Source organism: Danio rerio, chromosome 23 (assembly GCF_049306965.1).
Source record: "Danio rerio strain Tuebingen ecotype United States chromosome 23, GRCz12tu, whole genome shotgun sequence".
Classification (NCBI taxonomy): Eukaryota; Metazoa; Chordata; class Actinopteri; order Cypriniformes; family Danionidae; genus Danio; species Danio rerio.
This window is the reverse complement of record NC_133198.1, coordinates 16,961,601-16,986,526: the sequence shown is the minus strand read 5'-3', so window position 1 is coordinate 16,986,526 and position 24,926 is coordinate 16,961,601. Positions and strand designations below refer to the sequence as shown.

The following is a 24,926-nucleotide window of genomic DNA, read 5'->3' as shown; positions in this document are numbered from 1 at the left end:
AGAGCAGGTTACCGAGCTAATGAGATGCCAGGCGTGTTGATCATAAGTATGTGATCCTCTCGAAATTAGTTTATAAATAAACCACACTCAGTGTGAATGTACTACTTACACTATTTATACTACAAAATGGGGTAGAATAGTGCATAAGTATGCGATTTGGGACGCACCTTATGTTTTTTACATCTGGGGGATACATTGTGTGAAAAAAGATAATGTGTAGCCTAGTCCTATAATGTACACAAAACAGCTACCAATCTGCAGGGTATGAAATTGAATTACATTAGACATTCTATGAATAGAGCTTTTGTACTGTTCTTTGTTTGTCCTCAGCTGATCACATTCTTGAAGAACATTTTAACAATATTGTTCCCACATTCATGTTTTGATGGGTGACAGACATCAACTACCACATATTCTCATTAAATCTTCTGACCAATCAAATGCTCAATAGTATCTAGTATCTAATTAGAGTGCCACTAGACAAAGATAAAATTGTTAGTGCACCCGGAGTTAAAGCAAAAAACTATTACATTCCATAACATTATTTACGCTCACTTGGGTTGGTTTAGGTTTTGTTCAAAAAAGTGTTAATGTGAATAATGTAATATGAATACACATTTGCCGTATCAATTACACCAGCATCTGTTTCCCTAAATACTACAGCTATGTTTTCATCCACCTATTTATCAAATACATTTCAGCGTGCACATAAAAAAAAAAAAAAAAAAAAATATATATATATATATATATATATATATATATATATATATATATATATATATATATTTTTTTTTTTTTTTTTTTTTTTAGTAGATCATGTGTTAACAAAAATAACAGGAAGTGGCAGGTATTTTTGACTGGATAAAGCAGTTTGAACCATACCTGCCAACATTTGTCTCTGGAAATCCGGGAGACTGGGGTGGAGCAGGGGGTGGCAAAGTGATGGGGATGTCTAGGTGTTTGCACCATGCACTATATAGGTTTCAGGCGATTGGATATTATACCAAAGTCGGCGATCCGTTCATGTTTCATTCGTTCATAGATTATACCAAATAGCTGAGGACCTGGTGGGGGGGTAAAATTACAGGAGTTTTCCAGGAGAAATAACATAACGGGAGATGGATCTGAAATACAGGAGACTCCCGGGAGAAATGGGAGTGTTGGCAGGTATGGTTTGAACATTTTTAAATAATATATGAGATAGCAGTGATGACCATTTGTCCATCATTTCATTAAATTAAATTCATGGTTTTTATATATAGTGCTTTTACAGTATAAATTGTGTCAAAGCTTAACATAGAAGTTCTAGTAGATTGGAACTGTGTCAGTCAAGAGCTGAATTTCAGTTTTATTTTCAGTTCAGTGTGATATAACTTTCACTGATGGAAGTCCAAACACTGAAGAGCAAATCCATCCACGTGCAGCTCCCCAAGTCCCAAACCAAGCAAGTCAGTGGCGACAGTGGCAAGGAACAAAACTTCACCAGTTGACAACAGTGAAGGAAAATTAGAGAAACCAGTTTCAGTTGGGCACGACCATTTCTCCTCTGGTTAAACTTCCTATGCAGAGCTGCAGTCTAGGCAACAGAGGCTGGAGAGCACTGGACTTTAATCGTAGAGAAATGCAGGTGTGAGTAGGTCACCGGCGGGTGATCAGGCTGACCCACAGGATCAATGTGGGATCAATGTTTCATGCTCTTCACTCCTCCATGACCACCACAGCATCAGCTCAGGATACGGCCTGGTCGAGGATTATGGATACCTTGGCATCCTTTCTTGGATCACATCAGTGGCACTGTATCTCTGGGGGCCTCGGTATCCCCAGGTGGAAATAGAAAATAAAGAAAATAATTAGCGCAGCTGCTGTTCATAGTGCATTTAAACATGAGATGCAAAAATGAAGTGCTATAAATAAAAATAGTAGTTATATAAACAAACACAAGGACAAACATGCAAAGCATATGAGTATTTCTAACAAAATGTCTGGTGCATTAAGACCAGAGGAGACCAGACCAAAGGAGGAGTGTGTCCCACATGTGGTTGGTTTGTCAAGCCCACTTACCTGCGTGGAGCACACTCATGTTATGAAAGTAGTTCACTATTATTACCTCCCAGAACTGACTTGAGTGGCTGCGCTCCCAAAAAACAGTTTAACTCCTCCAAAAGTGAGTTGACTGCATGACTGCGCTCTTTGGGCTCTATTTTGACGGTCCATGCGCAAAACGGACAGCGCAGGGCGAAAATGCATTCAGAGAGTGTCAGAATCTATATGTGCTAATATGAGGATAAACATGAGGGAAATCCACTTTGCGCCATGGAGCATGGCTTAAAAGGGTTGAGTTTATTTTCTTAATGAGTTATAGGTGTGTTTTGAGAATAAACCAATCAGAGTCTCATCTCCCATTCCCTTTAAGAGCCAGCTGCGTTGCGCCTTAAGTGCATTTGCTATTTACATGACGTAAAGTAAGTTCACTTTTGCTTTTGCTCTCGTGGATAGGGAAACCTTTACGCAATTAGCCTATAAATAATTAATTTAGTTTGTTAAGCGCAAAGATTGTTTCAAAACTATTTCTAAATTCAGTTCTAATTTTCAGCAAACGAATAAATGAACAATAATAACGAAGTGTGGTCAAAATGCTGAGTTATTTCCAAATACACCTGCTATGCCCCATATGGTCTAAAACCTGACAGGTGGACAAATCTAAGCTTGTTTTTAATCAAACAAATATAAATATGGATATAATAAATAATACTGTTAATAATAATAACATTATAAAAGCGAAATTGAGTGAACTAACAAAGCCTACCGAGAAGAAGGATGCAGTGGTTTTTAAATTCTTGTAGGCTAGAAACTGATATAATATCCTTATATATCCTAATCTTATATATATCCTTATTATATCCTTAATATTTTAATTCTTTTTATATATGTAAAGATATTTGTGTATTGCTCTACATCTTGTGTGTATTAAGCGGTGTGCAAGCGAGGCGCACAACTAACGAGCTCTGCGCTGGACTTTAGACCGGGTTTGTTCTGGTCTAAAGAACAGACTATTACAGTTTCTCAAAATTGCACCTAACATTTATTTTGTGGCTTCTGCTGCACCAAATTGCATTTTTCTTTTTGATAATTGCCACCTTTTTATCAGGAAGTCATGATTTTGTTGTCTTTGACTCACTGGATGGAGCTTTATACTCAGATGCTTTTTGTGATATTCCAGTTTTGCAGTTTATTTGGTGTCTTTGGATGGAATCATAGCTTATTTCACCAATACCAACATTAGCTCTCAAACTTATTGGAAAATCACCTAATTTGGTTTTTGTGTTGTTTCATTTTTTAAGTCTTTAAAAAAAAGATTCACTTCACATGAAATGGAAACTCTATTTAGTAGACCCGCTTGACTTACATTGAATGCTGCATTTTAAAGCTGAAAAACATGTAGAAACTCAGTATTACCATTAGAAACTGACTGTAATGAATCATATGAGCATTAGCTCAGTGACACTGACTGGCAGAGCTGTGATTAATAACAAAACGCCATTGGCTATGCTTAAAAGGGGGTTGAGCTACACTGTATGTCCCACCCTGTTACCATGTTTCAATTGAAATTACATCACTCATTGAACAAAGCTACACATTTCAGAGAACCTTTAATGGATGAGGGAGTGAACACTGAGTAGCTTCTGAATAATGTTTCACAGATCTTATTTGCCATATAAGTGGATAAAAAGTGATGGTTTGTGCTCTACGGTTGATTCGCCCTCTACAAATCAAATCGCTCCTCAAGACACATTGGCCACATAAAGATATTTGAATGGCTGTCTGGGGACTGCATGAAATATAGCTGTAATGCAGCACACAATAGGATGACTGAGAATGGATGTGTGTGTGTGAGATGTTTTATTCTCATTAGTGTGTTGGGTAGCAGATGGGCTGACATTTGTCTGTTAGTTGCAAATCAGCACAGATGTTCAACACACAATTAGCTCCAACAATAAAACTACAAAAAAATGCATCGGCAGCAGTGCAATTGCTGAAACCCAGGACCGCTATAATGTTTGTCATAATCAGACATAGGAATCTGTTTGATTATATTGTGATTTTTGGTCATGCAAATAAATTTTGTCGTTTGTAGCATAATGCGAACAATGTCTCTAAACATACGGCTGGTTGAGTAAGTGTAATATTACTTTTCTAAATAATTGAGTTTATATATTTTAGCCAGGCAGACAAAATAATTGATAAATACCGACTGAATAACTGAATTAAAAGCCCAGTTTAAAAAAAACACACCCTGGCAACCATTCAGAGGACATTGAGTGGTTAACTGACTGTTAAATATTTATAAATATTAATTTTACATTTAAAACTGTTGTTAAAATAGTATATATACTGAAGATTAAACAAATAATTAAATAGCATCTATTGTTTGTACATGCTACAAAAAACACTGTTTATTTTAACACTAATTATTTTTTTTTATTTTTATAACATTTTATATATTTTTTATTTAATTTAACCTAATTTAATTTTAATTTGACTTTTTAACCCAACAATTGGGTTCTTCTACATATAATCCAACCAATGTCTGTGAAAATTATAGACCACACGACAACGCCTTTTTCTATTGAACCCTTTAATGCAAATTGCCTCATGACGCAAAGCTGCTGAAATTAGAGCCTGGGCATGCGCAGAAGGGACTACCAGATGAAGCCGGAGGCAGAAGCTTCCAACCAAACGCTTGTACGTCAAATCAACCACGCCCCCCAAACTTCTCATTTGACCAACCGTATCTGCACTATAACAAAGGCTTGCTGAACAAGTAAAAACACTTACATTTAAAACACGCAATAATATACAATTTATTACAAACTGTGTGATGTAAGCTGTTATCATTTAATAAAAAAACATTTGTTAGACTTCAAATAAACAATCTTTCATACACTCTAGCCTGAGTTAGACTAAGCTATGGGCACTTTAATGAGTTGTTGGTATTTATTATCTTCATAGGGCTAGAGCAGAGATGTCAAACTCAATTCCTGATGGACTGCAGCTCTGCACAGTTTAGTTCCAACCCTGCTCCAACACACTTACCTGTAGGTTTCAAACAAGCCTGAAGGACTCAATTAATTTGATCAGGTGAGTTTAATGAGTGTTGGAACTGTGCAGGGCTGCGGCCCTCCGGGAATTGAGTTTGACATCCCTGGGCTAGGGATAACATTTGTAAAAATATAAAAAAAAAAATAACACATAAACAACACATACATTTTTAGAAAGGTTTTTAACTAGCAATCAACAGGATCCAAAATATACACACCATGGTCAGCTATTTCTCATGTGGGATAAATTGTGCCTTCAAAAAGAAAAATACAGCAAGATCTCTAAATGTCAACAAGATATTTACACATCCCATCGCTGCACTATTTCAAATAATCCTTAGCAATTCCAGTACAATAAACTTTGCAGTATTAATACAGCAATGATGTCTATCATCTGCTGCAACATCACTTGTATATTTTTCATATATATTTTTGTCTCAGTTTTCATTTGCATTATTAGATGCATTAATTATATCTGGCAAAGAGGAATTGACATTCCAGTTATTTGCAATACTCAATTTGATTAGCTTTTTAGTAAGTTTAGTAGTTTATTACTACCCGAGTTACTGGGCTGTATGACCACCTTGGTGATGCTGTGTCTCCAGTTGATGATGTCACTTAAATGGAGGCAGCCTGTGGTAAATGCCCGATTTCACTTGACTCTGCCGCCTTGTCAAATCAGGGCCACAAAGTAAAACACACAGAAATGTGAGGTGCAAAATGAAAACAGCATCGCAATCTCATGGTTGACTCAAAAGCAAATCAAAATGAGCATTGCAATTGACTGGATGGACTTTGGAAAGGTAATGCTATAAATAATGTTTTGCAAAAATATATAGTTTTTTTTCATTTTTCATTGCAAATATTTTATTTTATTTTTATTTTTTTATTTATTTTTTTTATTTTTTTGATTTGTTTGATTTTTATTTGCAGTTCTGCAGTTCTCTTTTTTTTTTTTTTTTTTTTTTTTTTTTTTTTTTTATACAAATTTCATTTTTATTTCCTAAAACTTAATTTTCCTTTTGCAGTTCTTTATTTTTGTTAACAAATTATTTTTGTTTTGCAATTTTTGGAGATTTGCATTTATTTATTTATTTATTTTTGCTCAATGCTTTGATTTTTGTTTGCAAAACTTTTTTTTATTTTGCAAGTATAAATGACCCTGGATTGACTCCATAGGTTTTCTCTAGGTGTTACGGTTTCTCCCACAGTCCAAAACATTCTGTATAGGTGAATTAAATAAACAAAACTGGCCATAGTGTATGTGTGTGTGTGGGTGATTGTGAGAGTGTATGGGTGTTTCCTAGTACTGGCTTGCAGCTGGAAGGGCATCCGGTAGTTCATTGCACTGTGGCGATACCTGATATATAAGACAATAATTCAAAGGAAAATGAATGAATGAATAAGTGAATGAATAAATGAATGAATGATTAAAATCCTTATAAACAATAAAAACGTTATTAGAATATTATTCTATATCTCACAAATTATTGTTCGAATCTTATTTCCACCACAATATTGTTGTTACAATTTTGAATTGCTATTAATTCCAGTTGACACTGCATACTGACAGTGCGGTAAACATAAAAGTATTATTATTGTATTATTAAAGTAATATTATTATTATTATTATTATTATTATTATTATTATTATTATTATTATTATTATTATTATTATTATTATTTTTATTATTATATAAATAGTTGACCTGTACTGATAGGTGAGCATTTTAAGTGTAACTGTTATGATGTTCATCTCTAAAAACAGTAAAGATCTTTCTCACATGAACACACAAGTCACAAGGTTGGCGGAAATTGAATTTTCATAGCTTAAAATATCACCTGCTATATAATAACTTTCATTATAGACACGCTATATATATATGTATATACAGAAGAAGAGTGGAGACACAAAATAGCAGGAGAGAGATAGCAAGAGTGCAAAAGAAAGCCTGTCACCTCATCATATGCAGAGTCCACTATAAGACCCACTTCTGCACATAAAGCTATTCCCTCTCTCTGCCTGTCCTGTCATTATTAAACCTCAATCCCACAGACGAAGGAGATGATGTGCTCGTGTGGCTTCCCCCCAGTATGTGTGCATGAACTGGCTATGCCGACTTGACTTTCTAGTTTGCGTCCGCATCCGCTTGTCTTTGTGTGACTTTGGCTGGGTGTATTGGAGCGTTTGCATGTCCTTGCCTTTCCTCCATGTGTCCTGTTTGATTTATCCTCGGTGGATGGGGCTTTGATGACTCCCTTCTGATCTATTTGGTTGAAAAATAAGAGAAATTGCACCAGTACTTCAGTAAAAGTGAGGCGGGGAAATGGGACACGAGGGGAATCGCACACACACAGACAGTTCAGGGCCACTGTTGTTGAAACTCATTTACTAATGTATGTTTCATTCTTTATGCATCGCCAGAATGCGTTTTAGATCTGCAGCTCTGTTAAAATTCATGAGAAGACGAGAAACAACTGATTCCAGACCCTTGTGTATCCACCTTTTTTAAGCATGCGACTAGTGTTTCAAATCATGGGTTGCACTTCCGGGGGAACTTTTACTGAAATAGAACAAAGAAATAATTTTGAATATTGAAAATATGTCAAAAATAATCTATATTCATTATTATTGTCATGAAAATCAACATTATGCTTGGCATTTTAACATGACAACAACTTTTGTGTGCTGTTGGGGATGTTTTCATCCACTCTGGGGTGATTTTGAGTCTTAATTTGGCCACAACTTTCTCTGTAAACACTGTTTTTTCTGCAGTTAAGTGGGCCATTTTAACAGTGGGCTCAAAAGAATTTTGCTCTATGGTGGAGCCAGGACTAGCGTAATTTTCATGAATTGTAGTATTAGTTACAACCGTAGTTGCTTCACGAGGGAGAGCAAGAGGTTGCCACTTGGTAATACTCAATACTCACTACTCTTGAGTACTTTTAAAAGTTCTTTTTACTCATAATTTGAGTAATATTTACAACATATACTTTTATTGCACTTGCACTACATTTTTAGGCAAGTAATGGTACTTTTACTTGAGTGATTTTTTAATACTCTTTCCACCACTGAGTACAATACAATACAATACAAAACAATACAATACAGTGCAATACAATACAATACAATACAATACAATACAATACAATACAATACAATACAATACAAAACAATACAATACAGTGCAATACAATACAATACAATGCAATGCAATGCAATACAATACTGTACAATACAATACAATACAATACAATGCAATACAATACAATGCAATACAATGCAATACAATACAATGCAATACAATACAATGCAATGCAATGCAATGCAATACAATACTGTACAATACAATACAATACAATACAATACAATACAATGCAATGCAATACAATGCAATACAATACAATGCAATACAATGCAATACAATACAATGCAATACAATACAATGCAATGCAATGCAATGCAATACAATACTGTACAATACAATACAATGCAATACAATACAATGCAATACAATGCAATACAATACAATGCAATACAATACAATGCAATGCAATGCAATGCAATACAATACTGTACAATACAATACAATACAATACAATACAATACAATACAATGCAATACAATACAATACAATACAATACAATGCAATACAATACAATACAATACAATGCAATGCAATACAATACTGTACAATACAATACAATACAATACAATACAATACAATACAATACAATACAATACTGTACAATACAGTACAATACAATACAATACAATGCAATGCAATACAATACTGTACAATACAATACAATACAATACAATGCAATACAATACAATACAATACAATACAATACAATACAATGCAACAATACATTATTATTATTATTATTATTATTATTATTATTATTATTATTACAATATGTATTTATAAACCCCATTTAACCCCCAGGGGTCTAAGGGTGTTTTTGGGCTCTGGAGAAGTTTTGACATGCACGACATTTGTGCTGTTTCAGTGTCTTAAAAACATATTAATAACTAAAGTGTAATAACACTGCAAACAGCACAAGCTGGGCTACAATAATACCTAAGCAGCATGTTTGTATGTGTTTGTGTTTTTGAGAAAGAAACGATAATGCTTGGTTATAGTGAAAAACAAAAATTTTGAAGTCGCTAAAACAAGTCCATTAAACACACTGAGAACATTTGTTCACAAGACTTTTGAGAACTGGATCTTGTAGCCTAGTGTTTTTGCTTCAAAATGTTGTGAGAATCATCTTGTTTACTTGCTCACAGAAAAAAATATTTATTCATTCATTCGTTTCTTTATTCATTCATTCATTAATTCATTTTCTTTTCTGCTTAGTCCCTTTATTAATCCAGGATGCCTTTAGATGCAACCCATCTCTGGAAAAAGAAAAAAAATTAATGAATTAAAATTTCAAAGTCACTTTCTGAGTGAAAATCGTCTATGCGAGAAGGCGTGAACTATCATTACTAATGCAGCGATTCACAACTGAGAAAACAAAGACCTGCATAATGAGCTGCATAATGAGCCATCAGACAGGTATATGACAAACAGGGAAGAGTTTCAAGAAAGAATCTGAGGAAAAAATAAGTTTCTATATTTTTATGTTTGCAGTTTATTTAAAATGTATTTAACTATGACGCAAAATATCTCAAAATACACATGTGAGAGCCAGTACACTGTATAAAACTCTGTAAACTATATAAACTTTACTTAAGTAATGGACCTAGTTGAAACCACACACAGTCAGGCTGCAAAATTCAGAGAGTGAAACATTACTGATGTAATGGGGGTGGGTACTTTCACTTTTCACTGCTACAGCCCCTCACCTCTGCTCGTGTTCAAACCAAACTAAGATCAGCGCAGTGTTTCTTAAGGCAGGTTTTTATCCTTCAAACATGTTGAGAGATCGAGTAAATCGACTTGTGAAAGGAATATGTCTTGACATAACCCACAAAGACATGATTTAGTCTGAAGTCATCTATCATTTTCATCGTTGCATTAGTCAGAATGTAAATCCCCTCGTCAGGCAGCGCTGGAGCAGCGTGAGAGAGTGGAGCAAAGCACATCAAACAAAAAGTAATAACAAAAGAAAATAAATGCACAACTGAAGACACTTAAATGCTTGTATGTGTACCACCTCTGTGATACTCGTCCACAACTTCATGGATTGGGTTAAATTAGGTTGTCCAGTCTCTTTGTTCAGCCCATTACAATCATTGTTGAAACCTAGACAGGCAGCCAGTCAGATTAATACAGAGAGTGGAGCAAAGCGCATCAAATGATAGGTAATTAAAAGGGGGAAAAAGAAAAATATAATAAATATCTGTACTTTTATATTAGACACACATCTGATGCTTGCATTTGCAGCAGCTCCATGCCTAAAACTTCACGCACTGGGTTTAATTAGGCTTTACAATTTCCTTTACTTCCACTGTATCTGCTCAGTAGAGGGAACGAAACCAACTTCGTGACAACATACCAAGAACCTGGCGCTCTAGGTCTTAAATCTATAGTAAAAAATGCCATTTTCTTCTAAATGGTTAGATTAATTGATATTTTCATTAAAGTGGAACCCAATGTACAAAATAAGATAAACTTGTAAAAGTAGGCTACTTGTACGAGTATGTGTGCTTGTACAAGATAAAATGTACAAAATAAGATAAACTTGACTGAGTGCTTTATTTCTCCTTTAAAGAATGTTCAAAAGATCTCAATGACTGAGAGAGGGTATAAGGACAGAATAAATCTGCAAGGTACTAAGGAGCAAGACTATTGATGGCTTTGTATACAAATAATACAGTTTTTTAAATCAATTATACTGTATATCATAAATTGTATGTCAGATTTTTAAAAACATTTGATCTATTTAGTTGGATAATTTAGTATTGTATATATAACTGGCGCATTAAGAATTGAATCTGACTTTCAATGTTTTGTTTTCTCTTCTCCTCAGTGCATCTCTTTCGGAGAAGTGGAGAAGAAATCATTTCGCCTTTGTCAGGTAAAGCAATCAATCGTTCTTCTCCAGTGAGCAGTGGTCTTTCCATCTCTGCGCAGTCTCTTTCATCCTCCTAAACACTGTCCGTCAAACCACAAGCCAGTTTCAAAACAGAAATCTTCAAAAAGGCACTCTCACACTCTCGTTTCTAAGCCCACCGGTGCTCTCCTGTCTAGTACAGCCTCTCTAATGACTTGTAAGGCAGCTGTGGGGGCATCTGAGGTCTGCTTTTGTAGCTCATCGATGACCCTTGTTTTGTCTTCAGACTGTTGCCTGGATACTAAGACCATAGAGATGGCCGTGGTCGAGAAGGAAATGAAATGGCCGGTGCTAATGGCTATCAGGAGACAAGCTTCAAAGCCTCGTGGGCCCAATATGACGAGTGTGTAAACAACTTTCTCATAAACATGAAAAACGTCTCCTCACAAAAACGTCCTCTAATTCTTAGTGACAGAAGTAAAAGCTTTGAGTCTAGCGCAGAATCCAGACCGCCATTATTGTGCCGATATATTGGTTAAAAGTGAATAGGTGTGTTTTAGTGTGTACTTGAGTTCTTCAGTGTTTGATCACACATTCACTGCTGTTCGTTTTGGACATTTTACTTTGTTCCATTTCCATCATCCCTTTTTTTTCCCCCTTCATCCTTTATACCTAATGCTGTCTGCCAGACATGATAGTAGGTAAATTAAAGGCAAAGTATATTATGCTGTGGATTAATCAAGCCAGTAAATGAACCCATTCAAATAAATGCAATCAGCTGTTTCCTGCTTGTGTAATGTGATGGTGCTCTGCATTTATTTATTTATATGTTTAGCCTATTTGCTTTGTTTTTTTAGAAGTATTTAGTAAGTATGAAAAAAATGTTGGATTTATTGTATAGTGGTTAGCTGTTAAATGGTAATTTAAAAAATATCAGGTAAAATGTAATTATCTGTAATATTTTGGTCGAGTTATTAAGCATGAATCTTGAAAATGACATTGAGATGCCATTCAACATGTGGAATAGATTATTCAACCTGATTCCACAGATAAGAAATGTCTGATATTTACAAACTATGAATGTTTTCTGTTTCCGAACACAATTTCTGAAATAATAAATAACAACAAAAGAATCCAAGATGCAAGGTCTTTAATGATCAGTAGTAAAAGTAAAAAGTGCACCCACAGAAATTCTCAAATTTTTTAAATGTACAAATTTGTACCTCAAACGTCCATATTATTACCTCAAAGTTAAATATTAGTACCTAAATAGTACAAAAGTGTTCATCTTAAAATTTGTAAGTACAAATGTGTACCTTTTGAAAAAGTACCACCCCAGTGACAACTCACATACCTTTAATTCTGAGAGTGTGCATAAACTGTTTAAAACAGAACAAAGTAACTTAACATGTAGAAGAGCTCAGATTTAAGTAGCTCTCTGAAACAGCTTGGGGTCTCGAGAAACACAAAGTGTCCTGACGAGACACAGCATTAAGGGCATGTCAGAATCCACTTATGCTATTTTATTGACAAAAAAATTAAAAATGCTCTGCACTGTGGCGCATGATCTAACAGGTTTGTGCGCATACTTCTTATAAGTTATAGATGTGTTTTGAAATCTCCCATTCCCTTTAAGAGCCAGTTGTGTCACGCCATGGCACATTTGCTTTTTACATAGCGGACTTTGTAAGTGAAAAAACTGAATGCTCTACTAGTGGGAAAACAATTAAACAGACCATCTGCAGCAAGGATAAAGTATGAGACTCCTTTAATCAGCTTTTACTTTCTCTTTCGTGGATAAGAAAATGGCACAGACATTCATTGTCCAGTTTGTTAAGCGCAAAGATTTTTTTCAAAACTATTTCTAAATCTAGCAAACAAATGAATATACAACAATAATGAAGTGTGGTCAGAAATCTGAGTTATATTCAAACACATGCTGTGCTCCATATGGTCCAAAACCCGGCAGGTTGGCAAATCTATGCTTGTTTTTAATTAAATAAATATAAATATGCATATAATAAAAAAATACTAATATTAATGACATTATACAAAAGAAATTTGTCATTAGTAAACTGAAAAAAAGCCCTGTGAGATGAAAAAGGCATGGAGGCAGTGTTTTTTTATATTTAGTTAGAAAATAATATTTTTTTGTAATATTTTACTCCTTTATTTTTATTTATTTATTTTTTAAAGATATTTGCTTATCGCTGTACATCCTGCGTGTTTTAAGCAATGTGTACACGTTTAACGCACACAACTCACGTGCTCTGCGCTGGACTTTAGACCTGCTTTTAGCGGTCCTCAAAATAGCAACGCGCCAACAATACGCATTAACACACCTCTTTTCTAGACCAGAACACCCATGAGTCCACAAAGTGGCAAAATAAATTTGCTATTTAAACAAGATGGCAGAAAACAGGAAAATTAAGAATGAGCTGGTCTGAAAATAGCAACACGTCAGTGCAAACACGTCTCAATAAAAAAAAGTGATTAAGCTACAGTCTGTATTCATTGTCACATTCTCAGCTGTTACTGTATATATATCCAACTCACTCACTTTGCTTCACACATATAGAAACACATCTGAGTCAAACAACTCTGAGAAATGTAAAGTTGCCCTCAGAGTGGGAATAGAAAAGTGAGAAGGACAATCTTTATTTTAAAAGCACATTGTATAGGCATTGTGTTGGTTGTTGTAGAAGCACTTCGGCTTCACATCACATCAATATATTGAAATCAATTCATAGTAGTTCCTCAATGGCTATTTTATAGTCTTTGCCCGCTATTAATAAAAGCGATATATGCAGCAACCTAAAAATCACTTTATTTTCTGCATTAAGACGCTGTCAGTTTGAAATTACAATGCAAGTCTGCTTATCTGAACTAAACAGTAACCCTTACGCAGTGTGTAATTTAAGCACAGCTAATATAGCTTGACATCTTCCCCCCAAGATCAACACAGATGTGGGCTTGTGTACATGGTTGCCTAAACCCTAATTACCATAATTACATGTATGAGGCACAGTCGCGGTTCAATTGTACAACAAGCAGTATAAATGGACGGGGAAATGCAGGCTATTTGTTTTAATTCCCCTCTTTTAAGATGCTGGCGTTTGGTGAACGGATGAGCGAACAAATCTTTGCCTCTAGTATTAATCCAAAGCCATTATTCAGCCATTAGTCGAAATGAGATAACCTCTGCTCATTGTTTCTCCTTCTTTTGTAGAAAATCGGAGGGTTTTATTATTTATTTTTTATTATAATTTTTTTTTTACTGTGTTTGCAATTAGATTGGTATGAGGGAAGCCGTTCAAAATGTCTGTTTTTCCAAATGGCAAACCATCTGTTCATTCAGATCTTGGTATAATTACCATCTTTTTATCTCAATCGGAAGCATAGAGGGTTGAAAAAAGAAAAAGAGGGATTGTTTAGCCTAAAAAATAAGAGATTTCTTTATCCATTTGCTCATAAACAGCCTTATTAAACATCAGATTGTCTATTAATCTTGATAATTTACTAAACCAACACACCCCCTGCAAATAAATGAGTGTGAATAATCAGAATAATCCAAGTTTATCTCAATCTTAGGCATAGAGGGTTGAAAAAAGAAAAAAGAGGGAGTTATTGGCCCAAAAAATAAGAGATTTCTTTATCCGTTTGCTTATAAACAGCTTTATTAAACATCAGATTGTATATTAATCTTGATTCTTTATTTAAACAATACAGCCCCTCTAAATAATTGAGTGTAAATAATTAAAACAATCCAAGTTTTGCTTTGTTTTTAGTGGTTAAACACTGCACATAATGCACTTTTCACATATTATAATCCCCACTGAATCTCTGTGACCGTTATATAAATTTCATAATCTCTTTTATAGTTCATGAAAGCCAGCAGGAGGTCGGCTGGATGCCCCGTGGGCTGTTTTGAAACACAGGTTATGAAAATCCGAAAGGCAGAAGGTTTTGCAAAGAAGAACAAACAGATGTCTGTAAATTAATTCAGTGCGCATAGTGCTTTTGGAGTTGAGTTGAGAGTTGCGCTGGTCTGGTTTTAGTGAAATCATTTATTCTTCAATCGTCTACCTCATATTGCTTTGCAATCTGAAATGCATTTCACGATGAAAGGTTAATGGGTTTGTTATTGTTGTGAATTTTGAGCATGTCTGGGTTGTTGTACAGTGTTTGTACTCATAAAAGGCAGTGGGGTAAAGAAACTTAAAGTGGAAGAAAGAGGAAAACGGGAAGTGGTAGGAAATCACTAGAATGACAGGAAGGACTTGGATTGTGTGGCACACAGATTTAAAACGGGACTCTTGGTATTCCTGTCATTGTATTATTATTTTCTAACATTTATTAATATATTAAAAGGGGTGTTTAGATCTGTAAGAGAACTGACCTTCCTTAAAAACCACAGGGACATGGAAACAATTGTATTTTTATATAGAAAAAAACTACATGTCCAGGTGAAGTTACATATAAAGTTGCTTGCTTACTGACCTCTTTGACAATTTCCATGTGGAGTACTTTGTCAGAAATTTTTGAGTGTTTTTTTTTTCTTTATCATCAAATTGTCTCGTATGAAATGCATGCACACTGCACTGCAAAAAAATCTTTTATGCAGTCATTTCAGATCTTTTATGCAGTTAAAAAAAAGACTTAAAGAGTTCACAGTTTGCTAATGCTTGATACTAGTTTCTGGTTTGGCATGCTGTCCTGGGAGAGAACCCTGAGCTCTGAGATAGTTAACTCAAGGGTTTCTGCCTAGTCACATAGCATAGAAGGGGGTCCAAGATCATGTAGGTCTCGAGAGCTCCCCCCAGAAAAGGAGGAAAAGGGGAGATGGGGTGGATTCTTCCAAAATGAAGAAAAGGGAGGTAAGACAAACTAGGCTATTTATTGAAGGCATGGATTCAATAATGATTGTTGATTCGAGACCAGCCACGATCAATAATAGCACATGATCCTCTCAAAATTAGTTTTAAGAGTTCCCACTTAGATATGCTTAGCATTTATAGCAGGTTTGGGCATGCTGTCCCGGGAGAGAACCCTAAGCTCAGAGATATTTGAGCCCAGGGCTCCCGTCTTGTCAATAAGCATAACAGGAGATCCGAGATCAGGTAGGTCTCGAGAGCTCCCCCTTTAGAAAAGGGAGGAAAAGGAGGAGATGGGGTGGAAGGGGGGATTCTTCCAAAATGAAAATAGAGCAGTAGGGAGAAAATGATCCATTTATAGTAAACTAGGATCACTCTGATTGGATTATTACTGATTACAGATAAGCGGCCAGTCGTGCTCAATCATATCATGCGCTCCTCTCGAACTTAGTTTATAAAACTTCATCTATAAAACTTCACAAGTAAAAAGGAAATCTGCACCCATTGAGTAATTTGATGCTAAGCTAGTAGACTTGTATGTCAAAGGTATAGACAAAACACACACTTGTATAGCAAATTTTATGTGGACTTCCCATAAATGTAATGATTTTTATACTGTTCAGATTGTGTATTCAATCCCCCTACCATAACCATAACCCTATCCCTTCACAGAAAACATTCTGCATTTTTACATTTTCAAAATATTTAATTTTGTGTAGTTTGTCTTTTTTTTTTTCATGGGGACCAACAAAGGCCCATACAAGTTCAAAATGTACTTTGTAAGGAAATTTTGTCATCATAACATGAGGAATAGTGGGCAGTGGGTAGCACGTTCGCCTCACAGCAAGAAGGTCGCTGGGTCGCTGGTTCGATCCTCGGCTCAGTTGACGTTTCTGTGTGGAGTTTGCATGTTCTCCCTGCGTTCGCGTGGGTTTTCTCCGGTTTCCCCCACAGTCCAAAGACATGCAGTACAGGTAAATTGGGTAGGCTAAATTGTCCGTAGTGTATGAGTGTGTGTGTGTGTAAGTGTTAGGGTTAGGATTAGGGATTAGAGATGGGTTGCGGCTGGAAGGGAATCCGCTGCGTAAAAACTTGCTGGATAAGTTGGCGGTTCATTCCGCTGTGGCGACCCCAGATTTCTAAAGGGACTAAGCCGACAAGAAAATGAATGAAGGAATGAACATGAGAAATACAAGGTGCACAAACACAAAAACACCAAACAGTGACATGGGAAACACATGTTGAATGCCAGGGATCGAAACCAGCATACTCTAGGCTTCAGCAATGGTTCTCATTCATCAACCACAATCTGTCATTATATTCTGCACTTTGTTTGTCAAGTTATGTGTGCTTCAAGACAAATAGTTTTAATAGACACCATTTAGATTTTGTCTTTAGCTTGAACACCTCTCAAAACAACACCAGGGATGTGAAAAAATAAATAAATTAACGCAATCCATTTTTTTTTACATACATGTTTTGGAGGCAGTGGATAAATGTTAGTGTGTTAATTTTTGAATGTGCAAAAATTTCACATGAAAATTTCAGACTTAGTGCGCAATAAACTAAATGAAACAAATAAAATATTTTATTTATATTTTCATAAGATAAAACTCATTTAAAACACATTCTAAAAATGCTAGCTTGTTTTTTAACCTGAAAATGGGTAAAATAAAAACAAACTCAAAGTATTTATATTAGAATATTTATAATAATAAATTTATATTATATAAATTATATTATATTATATTATATTATATTATACTATATTATATTATATTATATTATATTATATTATATTATATTATATTATATTATATTATATTGTATTATATTATATTATGTTAACAAAATTTGAATCAAAGCAATGAGAAGATTTTTTTTAATAATTGCATGTAAAAGATACACGAAAGAAACTAATTTAATAACTAACAAAAGTGGCTTACATTCCACCTTTTGTATTTATGATGTTATTTTTCTATATACACCTGTTGTTGTATTCCACCATTTCAATCCATCTGCCATTCCTGCTGATAAAATATAGAGAGAGATCTAGAGAGAGAGGGAATCATTGATTTTGTCACCTAACTCATTCTCAATGATTTGTCAGTAGGAGACACTAAGCTTTGTCAATATAAGGCCACACACCGTTCCAGAAATGCCACCATGGCGACATTCTAGATGATTACCATGAATCTGTCCCTGCAGAAATGCATTATGGATCAGCCACATGAGGCTTATTCCTTCTCGTGTGTCACCGGTGTTTGGCAGTTATTAGTTCAACTACATTTGTGAGTAGTGAGCTGGGAGTGTTGCTGTCCCTGAATCTTTTTTGAATCATTATTATTGTAGTCTTGTTAAATAACGTCATCATTTCTCTGACAAGATTTCAATCTGTGGAAGGCTGTAGGCAGTTAAGAATCAGAGTTAATGATTATGAATCAAATTGCTTATTTGAATATCAGTTATTTTTTGGTGAATCAGTAAGAATGATTGCTGTAGCAAAGCATCTGAATTAGTCAGTGTGGTTGCCATAGAATTTTTAGGAGGCTTTCATTTAATGGGCTCATTAAATAAAACAACACTGATGTTTCTTCATAATATACTTGTGACAGCTCCTTTTGTTCGAAATTGTAATCAAGCCTTAAATGAGTAATCTGAAGAAAAAAAAGAAAAATATCTTTTAGCAAGTCTACAGTCCACTAATTGGTCAGATATCAGAAGCCAAGGCTCAGAACTAATGCATTCGTTTAGTAAACACAAACATTGTTGTGCACATTTATTTTCATAAAAAGCTATTTTGCACATTGCATGAAAAGTAATATTTGAAAAAACAAAATACACTTTTTGCTAATGAAAAAACTGACTTTTAATGGCCCGTTCTCACTGAGTGGTACAGTATAGGTCGGAACGCTTTTATGTCCGTTTCCACTGTCAAAAGGAACCAAAAAGCAAACCATGTCACTTTTTGGGTATTCTATCAAAAGGGTATCTAACAAAAAAAAAAAAGGTACCAAAAGGTGGAGCAAAATATGCAGTCGATCTCTTTTGGTTTACAGAGATACGCAACTACTGTGTACACAAGCCAGGAGAATAAAAACAAAGAAAGCGCCATTTTTAAATACACAGCCGAGAAACAAACCAACCTTGCCATCGTCTTGATGAACAGCCAGAAAGAAGAGCAGCATCTACCCTGTGCATCGTAGTTGTTTACAAGGCGAACTAAAGTGCGAGCTGTTTCGTTTTCTCGCGTGAGCTCACAGCGCGTCTATATGCGACATAACAAACTTCTTAAGCAGATTATAATAATGGGTGCAAGATTATTTAAGTGTGAATTTTGGACTATTATGAACTCGAAATGATGGAATTACTTTCTAACAGAGGTTACATGTACTGGTGAAGATTAAAGATGCAGATGTAGGGTTTGCACTGACTGGGCTATATTTTGTGTTGTTATTAAACCCAAATAAGGACTAACAATGGTAACAAGACTGTGGGGGCTGTATATGTTCATATTTGTTGCATTTATTCAATTGTTTTAGTTGCAAACGTTACCATAGGCTATCATTAATCTGCAGTTATAATCTAGTCATGTTTATAGAAAGGTTAGTAATGAACATAAGTATATATGCGTATAAAGCATCTGTTTTGTGCAAAGTGCTTCTCATATGATATGTGAACCACCCGTACAGCTTTACATTGACATTTCCTCGAGTGAGAATGATGTCGACTGAAACTTTGTTGTACACTATGCCCACTAAAAAGGTACCATTGGTACCTTTTTGACAGTGGAAATGTAAGCCTGGTAAAGTTGACCCATACTGACTCCTACCGTACCGTACCACTCTGTGGAAACTGGCTATTATAAACTTAATAATTTTATTTTACAGGAATTTTAGTAGCTTGCAGATAGAACAGCATATGTTATTTACAGTGGATGTCCTTCCAGCCCTTCCAACCCTCACACACACACTTATACACTACAGACAATTTAGCTCAATTTCACCGATATCGCATGTCTTTGGACTGTGGGGGAAATCTGAGCACCCGGAGGAAACCCACGTGAACACAGAGAGAAAATGCAGACTTCACACAGAAATGCCAACTGACCCAGCCAGGACTCAAACCAGTAACCTTCATGCTGTGAGGCAACACTGAGCCACTGTGCTGCCCCCAAGTGAAATAACATACCAATCAAAACATGTTAAAAAGCAGGAATATCCAACATACATAAGCAAGTACCAACTTAAAGCTTGTTAGATAGCCTAACTATAGCTGGAACAAATGAATGAAAATATTCATTGTATCTAGCTCATCTGAAATAAGTTCTGCCTGATAGCAGGAGGCAAAACTTAGATTAGATTAAAAATTAAATTAAATTAATTAGATTAAAATGGGTGGTTCTCACCTGCTAAAATGAATATAGCCCTCTTTATGACTCTTACTTCATACACATGCTCAATGCTGTTAAAATTTGTGCCCAAAATCTTTTGAAATAGGTAAACAATTGTGTAAGGCTGTTTTGACATTAGTCTGATTTACACCTTCAGATGACCAGCATATTACCTCAAAAGCTAAAAGAGATTCAATAAAAAAGTCCTAAGAAGTGGCGTATCCATATTAAACCCCTTCAATTTTCTCAGATAGAGTAGATTTGCCTTTTTACAAATATAATTTGGGTTAACCTCTGAGTTGGGTTGAAGTTTAGTTTCATCCAGGCTGGTGCCCATGTATTTATACTCACTCACTGTCTCGACAACAAACTTTTTTAGATATAATCTTTAGATATGGCCACAGATTTTACCTGGATGGGAGATCACATGAGAAAACTAGGTTGCTGTTGAAAGTGGTGTTAGTGAGTCCAGCAGGGGGTGCTCAACCTGTGTGAGCCCTAATGCCCCAGTATGGTGAAGGGCACACTACTGGATAAGACGTTAAACCGAAGTTCGGACTTTCTGTGGTCATTAAAAATCCCATGCCACTTCTAATGAAGAGTAGAGGTGTAACATCGTTGTCCTGACCAAATTCCTTCCATCAATCCCTACTCATGTGGTCATACATAATAAATGCACTATATAAAGACACATTCTTTACTTAATTACTATATAACTTCTTGTTTGTAGAAAGTTTAGCAGTTTTAAACTTTTTATTGTTGTGCACTTTATTTAATTGGGGCTGGTTTCTGGTCTGTAGTCTCCATGAATGATGGTATTTTCAAAGGTCTGTGTGTGTGTGTGGATGTTTCCATTCATTTCCTTAGCCTGTCACTTCACTTTTTACCATGAAGAATTCTGTTCTATATCCATTTTTGTATGACCAAGTTATCACCATTCTCGTTACTAAAAATGTGAATGATCGTTAAAATTTTAAGTGGGTAGAGCTGAAAATAATTCTCTTCAATTCTGTAAAGAATCAGATGAAATGCAGTCCCTGTGCCAACACCAATGCCCTGTGTAGTCTAATGCTGCTGTTAAACCATGTACATCCAGCAGAGTGTAACAAAGCATGGTCAATCCTTCACCCTGTGTGTCTTTTGTGTGTGTGTGTGTGTGTGTGTGTGTGTGTGTGTGTGTGTGTGTGTGTGTGTGTGTGTGTGTGTGTGTGTGTGTGTGTGTGTGTGTGTATGTGCGTGTGTGTGTGTGTGTGTGTGTGTGTGTGTGTGTTTGTGTGCGTGTGCGTGTGCGTGTGTGTGTGTGTGTGTGTGCGTGTGCCTGTCCAATTAAGTTTCTAGTATTTGCTTAACAAACTCCATAGACTGTTCTTTCCTCACAGATTTATATTGACTCCACACAAAGAAAGAGAAAGAGTGAAATGGAGAAAGTTAGAGAGGGTCTACATGAGCAGAATTTGCGCTCTGTTGTCAGGCTACTAAATATAAGCCCTTTCAAGAGTGTGAGTATGTGGGTGTGCATGAGTATATGTTCTCGCAGGCAGAAATCTCCCACAAACCCCCTTTTTTTCTCTCTCCTGCTGATAACATAATTGTTAATAGATTTAAGTAGCGATAAAGGGTCTCGACTCCGGGCTAATGAAGTAGTGAGAACTTCAGTTAAGTGCCTGTAATCTTCTATGCCTGTTGCAGGAAACGCTTACCTCTTCAGACGAGAGATCACACAGATTGGTTTGTGTTACTGATGTTGACAGCTCGAATTCAGCAATTGCTTTTGTGAGGTTTGGAAGAATATGTAAACCGAAAGGTTAGCATGTCCATAAATCAATTAGCATGTGAACTTCAAGCTTAGCTGATGGCTTTAAAATGTAGCGAGGAATGTTTTGAAATAAGTTTGAGCAAATATGGCACTGCGTGTTTGAAACAATATAGGCTTGTTCTGAAAATGTAGCCCTATATACATTTCTGGAGATCACAAACTATGTAGCCAGAAGTTTGTATGGCTGCATTTCATCGTTAAAATGAAATCCTTTTCGTCCTTACCAGCTGACCGCTCACATCTGTGGACGGCTTTCGCGCTGTTACCAGTTTGTCCAATTGCTGTCCATGTATGTCGGCGTACTAAATTCAATTAAATTCATGTTTATTTATTTAGCACTTTTACAATAAATAAATAAATATTGTGTCAAAGCCACTTAACATAGGAGTTCTAGTAAAGTCCAGATTTCAGAGTTGGAGTTTAGTTTAGTTCAGTTCATTGTGGTTTAAATTTTACTACTGAAAGTTCAAACACCGAAGGGCAAATCCATCAATGCACAGCTCCTCAAGTCCCAATCCAAACTTCATTAAGGAAGGAACAAACTTCACCAACTGATTAAGTGAAGGAAAAAAAAAAAACTCAAGAGAAACAAAACTCTGTTGGGCACGAGAGTTTAGGAGCCATAAATAAGAGGGCTCGACCTCCTTTGCTTAACTTTGCTATTTTAGGTACTACCATAAGCCTTGAGTTTTTAGATCTTAAAGAGTGGGTTTGATTGTAGCAAGACAGAAGGTTGGTTAGATAAACTGGAGCTTTTTTAAAGTTTTTTAAAGCTTATTTAAAGCATTATAGGTAAGAAGCAATATTTTATAGTCAATGCAGAACTTAATAGGCAGCCAGTGTATGGAGCATAAAATTGATAATATTTTCTAGACCTGGTAAGAACTCTGGCAGCTGTATTTTGCACTAGCTTAAGTTTATTAATAGAGGATGCTTGGCTACTGGGGAACAGAGCAATACAGTAATCCAGTCTAGAAGTCATAAAAACATGAACTAGCTTTTCTGCATCTAAGATGGATAGCATACTTTGTGACTTAGCAATATTTCTCAGAGGAAAGAACCAAGATTTTGTGACGTGGGATATATAATTTTTAAAAGTTTAGTTGCTGTCTAATGTAAAGATGTAGAGATCTTAAGATGCAAAGAAGGAACTGACCACGATTACGGGATTTGAGTGCAGCGAAGAGCGGTTACAGAAAGCAGGTAAAACAAAAACAGAAGCCAAACATAAAATAAAATAGTAAATATCAGGGTGAGAATGTGGTAAAATCTAAAAGTCTAGTAAAATTCAAGCAAGGGTTTTCGTTTTCAGCATTGCTTTTTAAAATTGTCGGTTGGGTTTAGGATAGTGGGTGGACACTGGTCAATCTGTGCCTTTGAAAACACTATTGGTTAGGTGTAGGGAAGGAGGAGGTCAGTCGATCGGTCAGTCAGTCAGTCAACAAGAGCCTCTGGTGAGAACAGCAGGCGCAAATAGCACTTACGAGAGAAATTTAAGATTTCAAAAAGCATACACAGAGGCCTCTGGTGAATTCGCAAAAACAAAAACTGCAAAAAAAAAAAATAATAATGTAGCTCCTGGGACGTATTTGGCACTCTTCACAAATGTATATAGGGGTACGTCAGAATGAGCCTGGGTTCGTTTAAAATGTCTTTTAAATAAGCACAACACTTTTTACTGAGAAATGCAGGAAGGTCTGATGAAATCAGAATGATCAATTTTGTATCAAAAGATCTAGTTGATTTTTTTTGTATGAGATGACTGCAGAATGATATGGTTTAACATGCTGTGAATGTTTCATAACACTGTTGTGCTCTATTCCATTGCTTTTGCTTCTACATACCCAAAGATTTATCTTTAATGTGTAGTGCTAAAAATACAGCTGCGGTAACGTATAGCTGACATGCATACACTCTTCCTATCAGTGAGCTGAGGCGTTGGAGGTGGACTCTGCTAGAGATTCATCCACATTTCATCCCCTTATGTCTTATTTTTTTTCTCTCTCTCAGTTTTGTTGCTTTCGCATACTTTCATCACATCATTTATTTTTCATCATAATGTCTCCGTACTCTCTCTTAACCGTGAATATTGACAGATGGATGGATGAAGAGCTGAAGAATGTTTTTTTGCAGGCGAGCAAATTGATGTGGAGAGAAGCAGCACGTGTGCACATGTGCAGCCGGGTGTGTTGTGTTTCGCTGTCTTTCACACTTTCATCTTTGAGGATAATTTCACAGAATGAGAGCAAAAGAGACTGATTCGGAATAATGTTTTGCGGGAAACATCACACGGTGGAAAGTTACTGAGAGGAATGTTAACATCTCTGACATAGATAGATAGATAGATAGATAGATAGATAGATAGATAGATAGATAGATAGATAGATAGATAGATAGATAGATAGATAGATAGATAGATAGATAGATAGATAGATAGATAGATAGATAGATAGATAGATAGATATGGAAGGAATAATTAAATGACAGATATTGATATGTAGATGAAATGTTGGATGGACAGGAAAAGATAACTGGATAGATGGAGAAACAGACAGACAAATAGATAAAAAGATGAACTGACATTTAACAGACAGAATAAATGTAAAAAAAAGACACACGTAAGAACAAATTGGATGTATTTATGCATGTATGGATGGATGGATGAATGGATATATGGATGGATATATTGATGGATATATGGATAGATAGATAGATAGATAGATATATGGATGAATATA

General features: G+C 35.6%; 1 protein-coding gene across 14 annotated transcripts in view; it reads left to right on the top strand.

Annotated features, from left to right (window-relative positions):
* The window catches only part of sulf2b (sulfatase 2b), a 544,759-nt gene that overhangs the window by 304,482 nt on the left and 215,351 nt on the right, over positions 1-24,926 (top strand). For 12 of the 14 annotated variants that reach the window (XM_073938025.1, XM_073938054.1, XM_073938035.1 and 9 more), the window contains one exon: positions 11,082-11,129. The exons of the other annotated variants lie outside the window; for them this stretch is intronic. The gene's annotated coding sequence lies outside the window, so the exon portion shown is untranslated. The remainder of the gene's footprint in view (positions 1-11,081; positions 11,130-24,926) is intronic. 14 annotated transcript variants of the gene reach the window in all.